Here is a 13247-nt window from a genome sequence, read left to right as displayed (position 1 = left end):
CCAGTTGATAGAATCCGAAAACATGGGGCTACTGAATTTAAAGCTACGGATAGTGATGATGCCGAGCAAGTCAATTTTGGTTGGACAACACGATCCGCACTCGATGAGCTATCTTGTACACCGATGAATGCCTAAAGTGTACCATCTCCTTGCTACGTGATTACGCCTACTATTGGTGGAGTACTCGACTTACAGCCCCGCGAACAAGTAACTTGGGAGTTCTTTCAAACCGAATTTCGGAAAAAGTATATCACCGAGATTTATGGACCAAAAGCGAAAGGAATTTCTCGAACTTAAACAAGGTTCCATGTCGGTTACCGACTATGAACGAAAATTCGTGAGGCTTAGCCAGACGCGAGAATGCATTTCTTCGAAGTCGTGATGTAAACGCTCAAGATGGATGAATGATGAGATAAAGTCGTATGTTGGCATTTTGGAAATCAGAGTTTGTGACTCTCGTCGAGCGAGCGCAAAGCCGAGGAGCTTAGTATGGAAAAAGGAAAGCGGAAGCGGAGCAAGGAGTTTCAGAAGAGGTATTCGGGAAGCCCTTCCAACATCATCAAAGAAACTTAGAGATGGCTTAGGCCGATCTAGAGACACTTCGGGCTTTTCTAGACGAGATCGCGATCGACCCCTCGTGACCACACGAATCACTTGATCGCCAAGAGTGGGAATGATCGACGAGAGAGGACGGAGTGCCGAGATTGTGGCAAATGGCATTTTGAAGTCAGAGATTCCGTGACCGCCTCTGTTATAAGTGTGGATCAGTTGACCACTTCATTAAAGATTGCCCGAGGTTGTCCGAATGAATGTAGATCGGAGTGGGAAACCGGGTACTACCACTGCTCGAGGTAGACCATCTGGAAATACGGGCAAGGCTAGTGGTGGTCAGAGAGGATCTAGAGATGCTGCGACCAGATCCGAGGCTCGCGCTCCAGCTAGGACTTATGCTATACGTGCACGCGAGGATGCCTCCTCGCCAGATGTTATTACGGGTACTTTCACTCTCTTTGATACTAATGTGATTGCTTTGATTGACCCTGGTTCTACTCATTCTTATATATGCGAAACCTTAGCATCCAAAGAAGACTTTGCCTATTGAGTCTCTCGAGTTCGTAATTCGGTGTCAAATCCTTTGGGTCGTTATGTGCTGGTCGACAAAGTGTGTAAGAAATGCCCCCTAGTAATTCGAGGTACTGTTTTCCCGGACTTGATGCTTTTGCCGCTCGATGAATTTGATGTTATTCTTGGGTTGGATTGGTTGACCGTGCATGATGCGGTTGTGAATTGCAAAAGCAAGACTATTGATTTGAGATGCGCAAACAACGAGATGATCCGAGTTGAGTCTACGAACTTGAAGGGTTGCCACCGTAATATCATCAATGTTGGCCCGTAAATATGTAAGAAAAGGTGTGAAGCATACCTTGCGTATGTACTTGATGATAAGGAGTTAGGAATAGAACCCAAATCATGCGGTGGTTTGTGAATACCGGACGTTTTTCCCAAGAATTGCCGGTTTGCCACTGTTCGGGAGATAGAGTTTGGCATTGAGCTTGTACAGGACCACACCGATTTCGATAGCTCCATATCGTATGGCACCAACGGAATTAAAGGAGTTGAAAGCTCATTGCAAGAGTTGATGGATAGAGGTTTTGCTCGCCTGAGTTTTTCACCTTGGGGTGCACCAAAGTGTTGTTTGTGAAAAGAAGGACGGAACCATGAGGTTGTGCATCGACTATCGCCGCCTTAATAAAGTGACAATAAAGAACAAGTATCCGTTACCACGATCGATGATTTGTTCGATCAACTGAAGGAGCCTCGGTGTTCTCAAAAATAGATTTGAGATCGGGCTATTATCGATTCATGAATCCGAGATTCGGACATACCCAAAACCGCCTTCGTAATCGAGATATGGTCACTACGAGTTCTTAGTGATGCCGCTCGGGCTCACTAATGCCCCCGGTATTTATGGATTTGATGAATCGGATCTTCGATCATATTTGGATCGGTTCGTAGTTGTGTTCATCGACGACATCTTGGTCTATTCAAGAGATGAGACCGAACATGCGAGCACCGAGATTAGTGTTGCAAATTTTACGGGATAAGCGTTATATGCTAAGTTTAGCAAGTGTGAGTTCGGTTAAGAGAGGTTAGCTTCTTGGGTCACGTGGTATCTCAGACGGTATTCGAGTCGACCCAAGCAAAATTTCAGCCATACTTAACTGGAAACCTCCAAGAAATATTACTGAGGTTCGGAGCTTTTTGGGACTTGCCGGTTACTACCGACGGTTTGTAAAAGGATTCTCGATGATAGCCACACCCATGACGCCTTGAAAAGATGTCAAGTTTGAATGGACGGAAAAGTGTCGAAAAGTTTTGACCAATTGAAAACTCATTTGATGGAAGCTCCAAGACTAGTACAGCCCGAATCTGGCAAAGAGTTTGTCATCTATAGTGACGCCTCCCTACTTGGGTTAGGTTGCGTATTGATGCAAGAAGGTCGAGTTGTGGCCTATGCGTCGAGACAATTAAAGCCACATGAGAAAAATTATCCGACCCATGATCTCGAATTGGCTGCCATCGTATTCGCCTTAAAGATATGGCGACATTACTTATTTGGTGAGAAGTGCCATGTGTATTCGGATCACAAAGTCTCAAATATTTGATGACTCAAAGAGACTTAAATCTGCGACAAAGACGTTGGCTCGAGTGTTAAAGGATTATGAGCTGGTCATTGACTATCACCCGGAAAGGCTAATGTGGTTGCGGATGCCTTAAGCCGGAAATCACTGTTTGCTTTACGAGCGATGAATGTACACTTGTCTATCCTACCCGACAATGTGTTAGTAGCCGAATTAAAGGCCAAACCATTGTTGACTCATCAAATTCGTGAAGCTCAAAAAATTGATGAGGAGTTGCGTGCAAAACGGGCTGAGTGTGTTCTGAACAAGGAATCGGAGTTTCAAATTGATGATGACGATTGTTTGAGGTCCGAAGTCGTTTGTGTGTTCCAAAGAATTGAACTTATTTCGATAATTCGAACGAAGCTCATTGTAGCCGAATGGCAATCCACCCGGAGTACGAAGATGTACAATGAGTTGAAACGTCGGTTTTGGTGGCATGGTATGAAACGAGACATCTCCGATTTTGTTGCAAGATGTTTAATATGTCAACAAGTGAAAGCGAGCATCAAGTGCCTTCAGGTTACTTCACCGATCACAATACCGAGTGGAAATGGGATCGAGTCACAATGGACTTTGTGTCCGGACCGCCGTTGTCGCAAGTAAGAAGGATGCAATTTGGGTTATTATTGATAGATCGACTAAGTCGGCTCACTTTATCCCTCGTATGTATGGATTTTCATTGGATAAACTAGCTGAATTGTACGCTTCTCGATTGTGAGATTACACGGGTACCGATTTACATTGTGTCGGATAGAGATCCGAGGTTCACCTCGCGATTTTGGAAGAAATTACAAGAAGCATTGGGCACCAAGTTGCATTTCAAGACCGCCTTTCACCCCCAAACCGATGGTCAATCCGAGCGATAATTCGATACTTGAGGATATGTTAAGATGTTGCATCCTCGAGTTCGAGTGGTTCATGGAACGGTACCTACCTTTGATTGAATTCGCTTACAACAATAGTTTTCAATCAAGTATTAAGATGGCGCCTTACGAGGCTTTGTACGGGCGTAAATGCCGTACACCATTGTTTTGGACCGAGCTCGGTGAGAACAAAATTTTGGAGTGGATTTGATTAAAGATGCTGAATGAAAGTAAAAGTAATCCGTGAAAATCAAGATAGCCTCCGATCGTCGTAAATCGTGTGCGGATTTGAAACGAAAGGACATTGAGTATCGTGGGAGATAAAGTGTTTCTTAAAGTTTCGCCGTGGAAAAAGATACTCAGATTCGGTAGTAAGGGCAAGTTGAGCCCGAGGTTCATCGGGCCATATGAGATATCCGAGCGAAGTCGGTCCAACAGATATCGTCGATTTTGCCCTCGAACTCGAAAAGATTCACGATGTCTTTCATGTTTCGATGCTTCGACGCTATAGATCGATCCATCGCACGTGATTAGTCCATCGAGGTTGAAATTCAAGCCAATATGAGTTATGAGGAAGAACCGATTCGTATCCGCACGTGAAGTGAAAGAGTTAAAACAAGCGGTTCCGCTAGTGAAAGTGTTATGGCTCAAACACGGATAGAAGAAGCTACTTGGGAAACCGAGAACTCTATGAAAGAGCGATACCCAACCCTATTTACGGTAAGATTTTCGGGACGAAAATTTCTTAAGTAGGGAGAGTTGTGACACCCAAAATTGACCCTAGTCGGAATGTGGTTTCGGTATTAAAACCGAGGCATAAAAATAATTTAAAATTTATTTTGATGCCTATAATATGTGTGTGCTCGTGTGTGAATTTTGAATTCTTTGATTTAGTTAATTTGATTGTGAATTGAAAGAAAAGGACTCATGTGAAAGGATTTAAAAATATGTAGCTAATTTCAAGAGGTTAATAAAGGAATGAAGCAAAATAAATGGAGTTGCATGTCAAATACTCCATTTATTTTGAATGAGTGGCCGCCATGTCTAGATTATGGGCAAGGGACATGTTTCCAACATGTTTAGTTAGTGCATTATGTAGAAAGAATTAAGAAATGAAAAAAAAATGAGCATGGATGCCCCCCTCATGGTGCCGTAGCTAGAGAGAAAGAAAGAAAAAAAAAAGTTGTCATTCATCCTTTCTTTGAGCAAAGACTAAGAAAGAAAAACAAAAAATTGTTCATCTTTTCCCTCCTTCCTTTGGCCGAAATTCCTAAGAGGAAGAAGAGATTTTGCTTCATTTTCTTTGTTTAGAAGAGATCTAGAAGGAGATTTGGCTAAACTTGCATCAAGATTAAGGTATGTATGAGGTTGTGTCATGAGATTCATGCTTGTTTTGGTTGCTAACTTGATGTGCATGTTAGCCATGGTTCAAATCCTTGTTATGCCATGAAAAATGGTATTTGGCCAAGGTTGATATTGTGTTAAAGCCATTGCATGCTAAATGTGAAGCTTGCTAATGATGCATGCAATGATGGATTGACTACTCTTGAAATTTCTTTGTAGCAATCTTGAGTAAGACATTGAGTTCTTTGTTTAACCATGACCAAAGTTCAATGGGGTATGATTGTGATGTATTCGCCATGATGCATTCATGAGCATGATTTATGCTTGTTACTTGATTGGTAAAATTTGTGTTTTAGAGGGTTATGAACACCTTGAGATTCGCCATGCACCTATATGTGTATATATGTTTGCACATGATATTTTGATTATGAAGAAAGTGATAAATATGTTTGTTTAAAGAAGAAATTTGTTGAAGAATGTTGTGAAATTTGCATGTACATTCGCCTAGTACATGTATAGTGTGAAAAACCTTGAAATTATTTTTGATTTTGTGTATTTATGACCATGTGTAATCGGCCACATGAGTAATTTGAGCACTTGATGTTATGTTAAAATTCTTGAGCTTAAATATGTGGATGTATGTATATAAGGGCCAAGTACTTTGAACTTCACGTTGATGTTTGAATGTATTGAATTGCTTGTTGTGATGTAAAATGTGCATGACCATTGTGTATTTGAGCTAAAGGATGGCCATATGACCATTTACACTCCTTGTCATATTCGCCATAAGCTATCATGATGAGATTTTAATAAGTTAAATTTGTGTGAATTAGCTCAAGAGCAAAGGGAGCTAAATCCGATAAAGGGAAGGAAAAAGTAGTTGAATAGCCGTCGAAATCGCTCGACAACATTCAAGGTAAGTCTTGAGTGATGACCCTACTTGAATTATATCAAAATTATGCTCCTTGTTTGTGTGGCCATTGAGCCGAAATAGTAAAGGTTGATAGATATTTTGTGTTAGAGCTTTAGTAACGAAAATGAACTATGGACGTGTCTTGAATATTGATATATGTGTAAGTGAACATTGGAAATATATCCGGCTAAGACCAAGGCATTCGTATGAGTTGATATATCCGGCTAAGACCGAAGGCATTCGTGCGAGTTGATATATCCGGCTAAGACCAAGGCCTTTGTGCAAGTCACCAAATCCGGGTTATGACCGAAGGCAATCGTCTTGAGTCGCTATATCCGGTTAAATCCGAAAGTATGTGATTCGATGAGCAATCTTGCTGTGAAAATTTCAGCTTATACACTTGTGAAAATTCCAGCAATGAGGTATGTTTGTATGTGCTTGTACTAATTGAATTCTTACAAGTAAGTATGCGCTAAGTTGATAAACGAGCTACCGCCTTGGGCTAAGTTGTTCTTTTGTGTATGAACATAAGGGTCGGTGATGTGAAATAAGTATGAGTATGGGAATGTGAATTAGTAAAGTGGTTTAATTAGCCATGTGAATAAAATACCTTAGTCAAAGCTGATTTCATTGCTTGAGACTTACTAAGCATTAAAATGCTTACCCGTTGTTTTGGCTCTCTTTTTATAGGTTTCGCTCGTTAGCTATCGGATTCGGGATCAAAGAAGTCAAGTCATCCACACTATCGAAGCCCCATTTTGGTACAAATTTTGGTTGAACTTTGAAATGGCATGTATAGGACCATCCTTTGTTGAAGGTCATGTACCTTCCGGTTTGTGTAAACTTAGATAGCCATGCGAAAATGGCTTATATACGCTTTTAGCATAGAACTATAATCGTTTGTATGTTGACCCTTATGAGGTATGGAATTATTTTGAAACGATTAGCCATTGGAATGGTTAATCATGATCACACTTTGTGCTATGTATGTAAAAAGGGCCGATTGAATCATGGAAAGTATGAAATAGGTAAAGCCTACTAAAGGCAGATGCTGACAGCAGCAGTGACGTGGATGTGAAAATCACTAAAAATAGTAGGAATGGTATTAAATAGCAAATAAATTATGTAAGTGTACCTTGATGAATCTACTTTCATATGGAAGAAACGAAATGGTCATATGAGTTATAAGTTAACAGATTTTAAAGTTCTTGTGGAATAGGGCCAGAACGGTTTCTGGATCCCCTGTTCCAACTTTGGAAAATCATTGTAAATTAACCAGAGATAATTAGGAGTCATTCCATATATGTGTAGATTCCTCTCTGAGTCTAGTTTCTACAGAAACAAACGTCATTAGTATTGAAGCCCTGTACAGGAGATATCCAATTCGTAACGCACAAAGGTCAGTGTAGTCGATCCCTACAACAGGCGAGACTTTAACTAATAAACTGTACTAATTGGCTCGACCAAAATTCTAGAAAAAATATGTAGATGGACATATGAGTCTAGTTTCAGGAAAAATTTACGGAACTGATTTTCGAGTTGTAAAACTCAAGTTATGAATTTTGGAGCGACTAGTACTCAGATTGGCAGCTTGTCTGAAAATTGTCAATAAATGGGTTGAAGTCTGTTAACACCTCGCGTTCGACTCCGGCGACGGTCTCGGGTTCGGGGTGTTACAATCCTACAGCTAGAGTAGTAAGAAATACACACCTGATAGGAGACTGGAGTTAATCCACACTCCGAGCACTCTTAGCCGACGCCCAACCCAAACGAGCACGCCATACAGCGAAAGGGATCAGCCAAGAAAGGTACATTTACTCTCCTCATGGTTCCCTCTATTTAAAGCCAGCTTCACAACCACTCTTATATTAGCTTCCTGATGTGGGATCCCTCCAACATTAGAGTTTAAATTCAACACCAACTCTTGCCGCCCCCTGTTAGCAAAATAAATGCTCTTTGCTTGCCATGGGATTCGAACCTATGCCTCCCCTTAAATGCTCCACACGCTACTTGCCACTAAGCCACAAGGCTTTTTGTGTCATATTTTATCGCCAATTAATTATAAGGTCTAAAGGCCAAAGTCCAGGTTCCCTTTAAAAAAAACAAAATAAATTGTAAGAGCCAAGGCTTGAACCCAGGCTCCCATACAACTTTAATGACGCCACAACCACTAGACTACAAGCTTCATTGTGTCATTTATTTACCACAATAATTTAAAAACCCTCATCCAAGCATCCAGGTTTTTTTCACTTAATACCAAAATTTTTGCTAAAGCCCAAGTTTGAACCCAAGATTTCTCTAACACTTCTCAAAGCCATTAACCACTAAAGCAAACATTTAATTGTGTCATTTTATTGCACAATTAAATACCTATATAAAACCTCCTTATGGACCCACACTCAAGGCCCAATACTTCTAGGCCCAAATTCGGGGTGTTACAAAAGTTATGAAATGATGATTGGTATAGTTTGGTTTAAGTCCCTAGATAATTTAGTTAGCTTGAATAGGGGATTAAAATGCTTAAATTTCAATTTATCAGCTTAAGGAATAAATTATGAACAGTTAAAATGTTGGGAGTAAAATGGTAGTTTTGCATAAATATGAATTGTGGACTAAATTGAATACTAGAGGTAAATAGATTAAAATTTATCTATTTAGATCAAGATAGACCATGTACGGACCTAGATCGAGGCAAAGCTAAAGCTTCGGAATAGCTCATTTAACTTCTACGTCCTAATTTGAGGTAAGTTTGTATGAATGATTATTATTTTCATGTTATTCAAATGTATGTTATTACGTATTCATAATGTAATTGAATGATGCATATCCAAATAAATGCTTTGACTATTATCGAGTCCCGGATGAACCTTAGGAATTCGTAGGATATAAAAGACATGTCATTAGGGATTTCATGTTTCGGGTGCTGGTCTTGAATGTCCTACTGATGGCTGTTGTCCTCCATTTGTTACAGATACTCCACAGCTAGTATGAGCAACATTGTGTAGCTTACATTTTTACACACAAGTCGTGTGTGCAAGCCCATTTCATAGCTCATTTGAGCAATAATGTAAAGGACACACTTCATTTGAGCTTTCTTGAGTATCTGATGAAATTCTAGATGGTTCAACGGACATGGAAAGGAAATGAAAAGGGTAAGTGTTCAAATGGGATATATCATGAATCTATGAAAAGTAAAGGTGATCTAAATAATATGAATACATGTACAAATTTCTTGTTATGGATGAATTCATTTGAACTATGTACAATCACACTAACTTGTGTATTGATGATGATGAATAGGCTTGTTCCAAGCTTGTGGTTTGGGTTGTATTATGCTTATACTTTATTTTATGAAAATCAATGGTAAGTTATGTTTTATTTTCTATGAACTTAATAAGCATTAAGTGCTTATGTAGTTTATTTCCTATGTTTAATAGATTAGCGAAAGTTCGATTAGTTTGAAGCTCGCTGGATTTGTATCATCCTATCCATCATAAATATCAGTAGTTTTTGAATATTTCGGCCAAGGTTATAATGACATGTGTAAGTGGACTTGTAATAATGTCTAGTTGAATGTTTGATGGATGATTTGGTATGTATAAGTTGTGTAAGTTATCTTGGTTGATACCTTGTTGGATTGTGTCATTTTGGTTAACTTGTGATGCATGTTTAAAATGACTCATATGGTATGTTTTGAAATGGTATGATAATGGTCATTTTGTGGCATGATTGCAAAGTTTTGATCTAGTAATTGATGATTCAAATGTGGTAAAATATGCATGTTTAGGTAAGTGTTGTTGTATGTGTTTGAGGTGCCTTTGAATGTCATATTGGTTAGTTGAATTAGAACTTTTGGAATGGCAAATAGATGCATATTTTGGTATGGTTTGATGCCTTGTAGGTGTGCACCAATTGTTCAAGTGATTATGCATGAATTGGTGTTGGGAATGGCTTGTTTTCGGTAAATTTTAGTCCACATAACCTGAGACATGGGCCTGTGACTTTGCCGTGTGTGACACACGGGTGTGTGACTCAGCCGTGTGTGACACACAGCCTGGTGACATGGTTGTCTGTCCCCTGAAGGTTCCTTTGCATGCAAGTCAATGAGTTACACAGTCTAGCACATGACCTGGCACACGGGCGTGTAAGACAACCGTATGGCCCTACTCAAAGAGTTACATAGGTGAGGACATAGGCTACGACACGACCGTGTGTCCCTAGTTCAAAGGTTACATGGCTTGAGACATGAGCGTGTGTCTCAGTTGTGTGAGGCACACGGGCTGGCCACACGGTCGGGTGACCCCTGTATCCAAATGTTTGTAATTTTTTTCTAGACTTTCCATATGTTTTTAATTTAGTCCCGAATTGTTTCTAAGTTATTTCTAGGGCCTCGAGGGCTTAATTTAGGGAGTATATATATGTGAATGATTGGATTATGACATGATTATGATAATGTATGAAATTTATGTTTAAATGTTCTGTTTCTACAGAATGCTCCGTAACCCTATTCTGGCGACGGATACGGGTTAGTGATGTTACAACTCGTATTTCCACAACATATTCTATTCCAAAGCCCAAAACAGATCTATCTCAAACTATGCAAGATATTAACTAAGTTGAAGTTGTGATTTGAAGCTAAAAAGCTTCTAATCTCTCACTTGTGAATTGCCAAATCAAAACTGACTGGTATGATTTCCATGAACACAATGGCCTATCTTTTCAAAAGTTGTATCCAAAAGAGAAATTTTCTTATACAATAGCAATAATAATAAAAAAAGAACAAGAAAGAAATTTCGAAAAGGCTGTTCATTTGTCTTGTGTTATTTTTTTTTCTATATTTTTTCTCTACTTGTTTTTTTTTAAAGAAATAAACAAAAAAAGAAAAGGGGTCAAAATCTAATTTTCTTTGCATTCGCGTTGTCGTGAGGGGAAGGTCGAGGCCACCATCTCTAATGAAAGATGGCATTTTTTGGGATCGAGAGTTTAAAAGGGCAAGAAAGGGTAATTTTTTTTATCTCCGGCCACCATGGACGGCGGCGCCGTCCTCGGTGGCCGATGGTGGCTCCCATGGCGGATACTTAGAAAGGGAGAGAGTTTGAGAGAAAGCTTTTGATTTTTTTTTTTAAAAAGAAGGAACAATGAAGTTTTAGCAAAAAAATTAGCATTTATAGTTTACCCAAAGCGACGTCGTTTTGGGCCAAAGAATAAGCACAAAAACGACGTCATTTTGCTAATAACCCATCCGACCGACCCGACCGGCCAAGGGATCCGCGTGTTTTCAGTGTAATGGGCTTATTGCGCTACAAGTCCCTCCGCTTTTATGGTCAGTTGCGATTTGGTCCTATTTCCTTTTTTTTCCTTTCAATTTCACCCTGTAATTTTTGTAGTGTTTCATTTCAGTCCATATTGAAGTTATGCGTTTTGGGAGACAAGGATATTACCCCATTTGGTCCCCCATCTCATTCGCGTGTCACAATTTGGACCCGATATTTTATTTTATTCTATTTTTTCTTTTAATTTTGTTTTGATTTGGATTTAATCCTGGTTTGATTGATTTCATTATTTGTTTATTTTATTTGTCTTTTTCCTTTTAAATACTAAAATTTAAATAATATTTAAATATTATATTTATATATCTATTTATTCATTACTTGTCTTTATGTTTAGACTTGATTTGTCAATTCATTTATTATTTTATAATTCTTTAATTTTGAATATTTCAAATTAATTTTTTCCTTTTATTGTACATTTCATATTTCATTTTTTAATTGCTTTTATTACTACTATTATTATCTATCATTATTGTTATTATTTATTTATATGTTTATTTACATTTTTGTTACAAATCGCACCTTAAACTTCATTTATATTTTAATTTGGTTCTTTACTCCCAATATTTTATGAACTCTTTTCCCTTATATTTATGTTTATTTATTACTTTGTTATTATTGCTCTTACGTACTATGAATCGTTTATTAGCGAACTCTTATTGTTGTCATTTGTTAGCATAATGTTTTATTCACATACTTCTTTTAAATATTATATCAATTTTCACCTTAAATTCATAAAAAAGGATTCATAAATAAAGGCAATATCCCTTGTTTAGAAATTCGAGGGATCATGCCCTAATGTACTGGGTTTCAATTTTTCTATTTTGACCCAAAAGACCGAATATCCTTTTAAAATTAAAATGCATGAGTTTGAAAATCAAAAGACAAGCTTATTCTCGAGGGTAAAATGCCGTGTCCTAACGTACTGGATGTGACATTTTATTACTTTGGGAGAAGAAGGTCTTTAGCATCCGCATCGATTTATCCAAACATTTTTGTAAAATTAACATTAATAAAAACGGAGGATCGTATTTTTAAATTCTTTACAGATTTTCAACTTTCGATATTAAGACATTAATTAATCAATTAGGTACCAATTTTGGGCGTTATGAGGGTGCTAATTCTTCCTCATTCCCGAACCTATTTTCTCAAATTTCATAGACCAAACTCGTTGTTTTAGTAAAACAAAACATTTTATAAAAAAAATCAAATTACGAGGTGATTCGATCACATCTAAACAAAAAAGATTGGTGGCGACTCCCCATTCTCATTTTCAAAATAAAAAGTCGATGACCCCGTTTTGTCAAAAAAATGGTTTTGACAATGTCTATAGATTCTTATCTGTAAAGACCTTCTCAAGATCTCCCTAAATCAAAATTGTCATTATCCGAACTTATCACAAATGGAAATTTTTGATGCCATCGAACCTGTCAATAGCAAACCTTGTTGTTGTCATATTTGAACGGGTTGAATGTAAAAATTAAATTAGCTCTGATACCAGTTTGTTAGAGACAAACCTGATTAAACATTGAACAAATAAAATAATAAAGATATTAAAAATATCAAACAAAGATATTTTACATGGAAAAACCCTACTGAAGAGGATAAAAACCACTAAGATAATTTCACTAAAATGACAAAAATGAAGAGTACAAAAGATAGAGATAAAATTAAATCCCAAAAGTCGAAATAAGAACCCTCAAAATGTAAACACAAAATTCTTTAAAATACCTAGACATGTAATGGGTTGTTCTTCTAGGGTGAAAAATGGTCTATTTATAGGCTAAAAGTGTAACACCCCTAACCTGTATCTGTTTCCGGAATAGGGTTATGAGGCATTACCAGATAACACAACTCAATCACATACATTTATACATTCATACTCAAAATCCATTCAAAACATTCACAATGTCCCTTGTAAGGCTTTACGAGACCTTAAAACATGCTTATAAGTGGTCCGGGACTAAACCGATAACATTTGCAAACTTTGGGAAACCTAGAAAATTTTCAATCATTTAAGGGTCACACGCTCGTGTGAACAGGCCGTGTACCTTAAACAGCTACCAGACACGCTCATGTCACAGGCCGTGTGAAAATAGGACATACATACTGA

At 38.1% G+C, this 13247-nt stretch overlaps 1 long non-coding RNA gene across 1 annotated transcript; it reads left to right on the top strand.

The window, feature by feature from the left end:
• Window positions 1-947: 947 nt before the first annotated feature.
• Window positions 948-6851, top strand: LOC128293887 (uncharacterized). The gene is made up of 2 exons (XR_008284005.1): window positions 948-995; window positions 6495-6851. It is a non-coding gene; the product is annotated as an uncharacterized LOC128293887 (long non-coding RNA).
• Window positions 6852-13247: the final 6396 nt, after the last annotated feature.

This window comes from Gossypium arboreum, chromosome 6 (genome assembly GCF_025698485.1).
Source record: "Gossypium arboreum isolate Shixiya-1 chromosome 6, ASM2569848v2, whole genome shotgun sequence".
In the NCBI taxonomy this organism is placed as follows: domain Eukaryota; kingdom Viridiplantae; phylum Streptophyta; class Magnoliopsida; order Malvales; family Malvaceae; genus Gossypium; species Gossypium arboreum.
The sequence above is the reverse complement of the archived record's forward strand: the minus strand, read 5'-3'. Positions and strand labels throughout refer to the sequence as shown.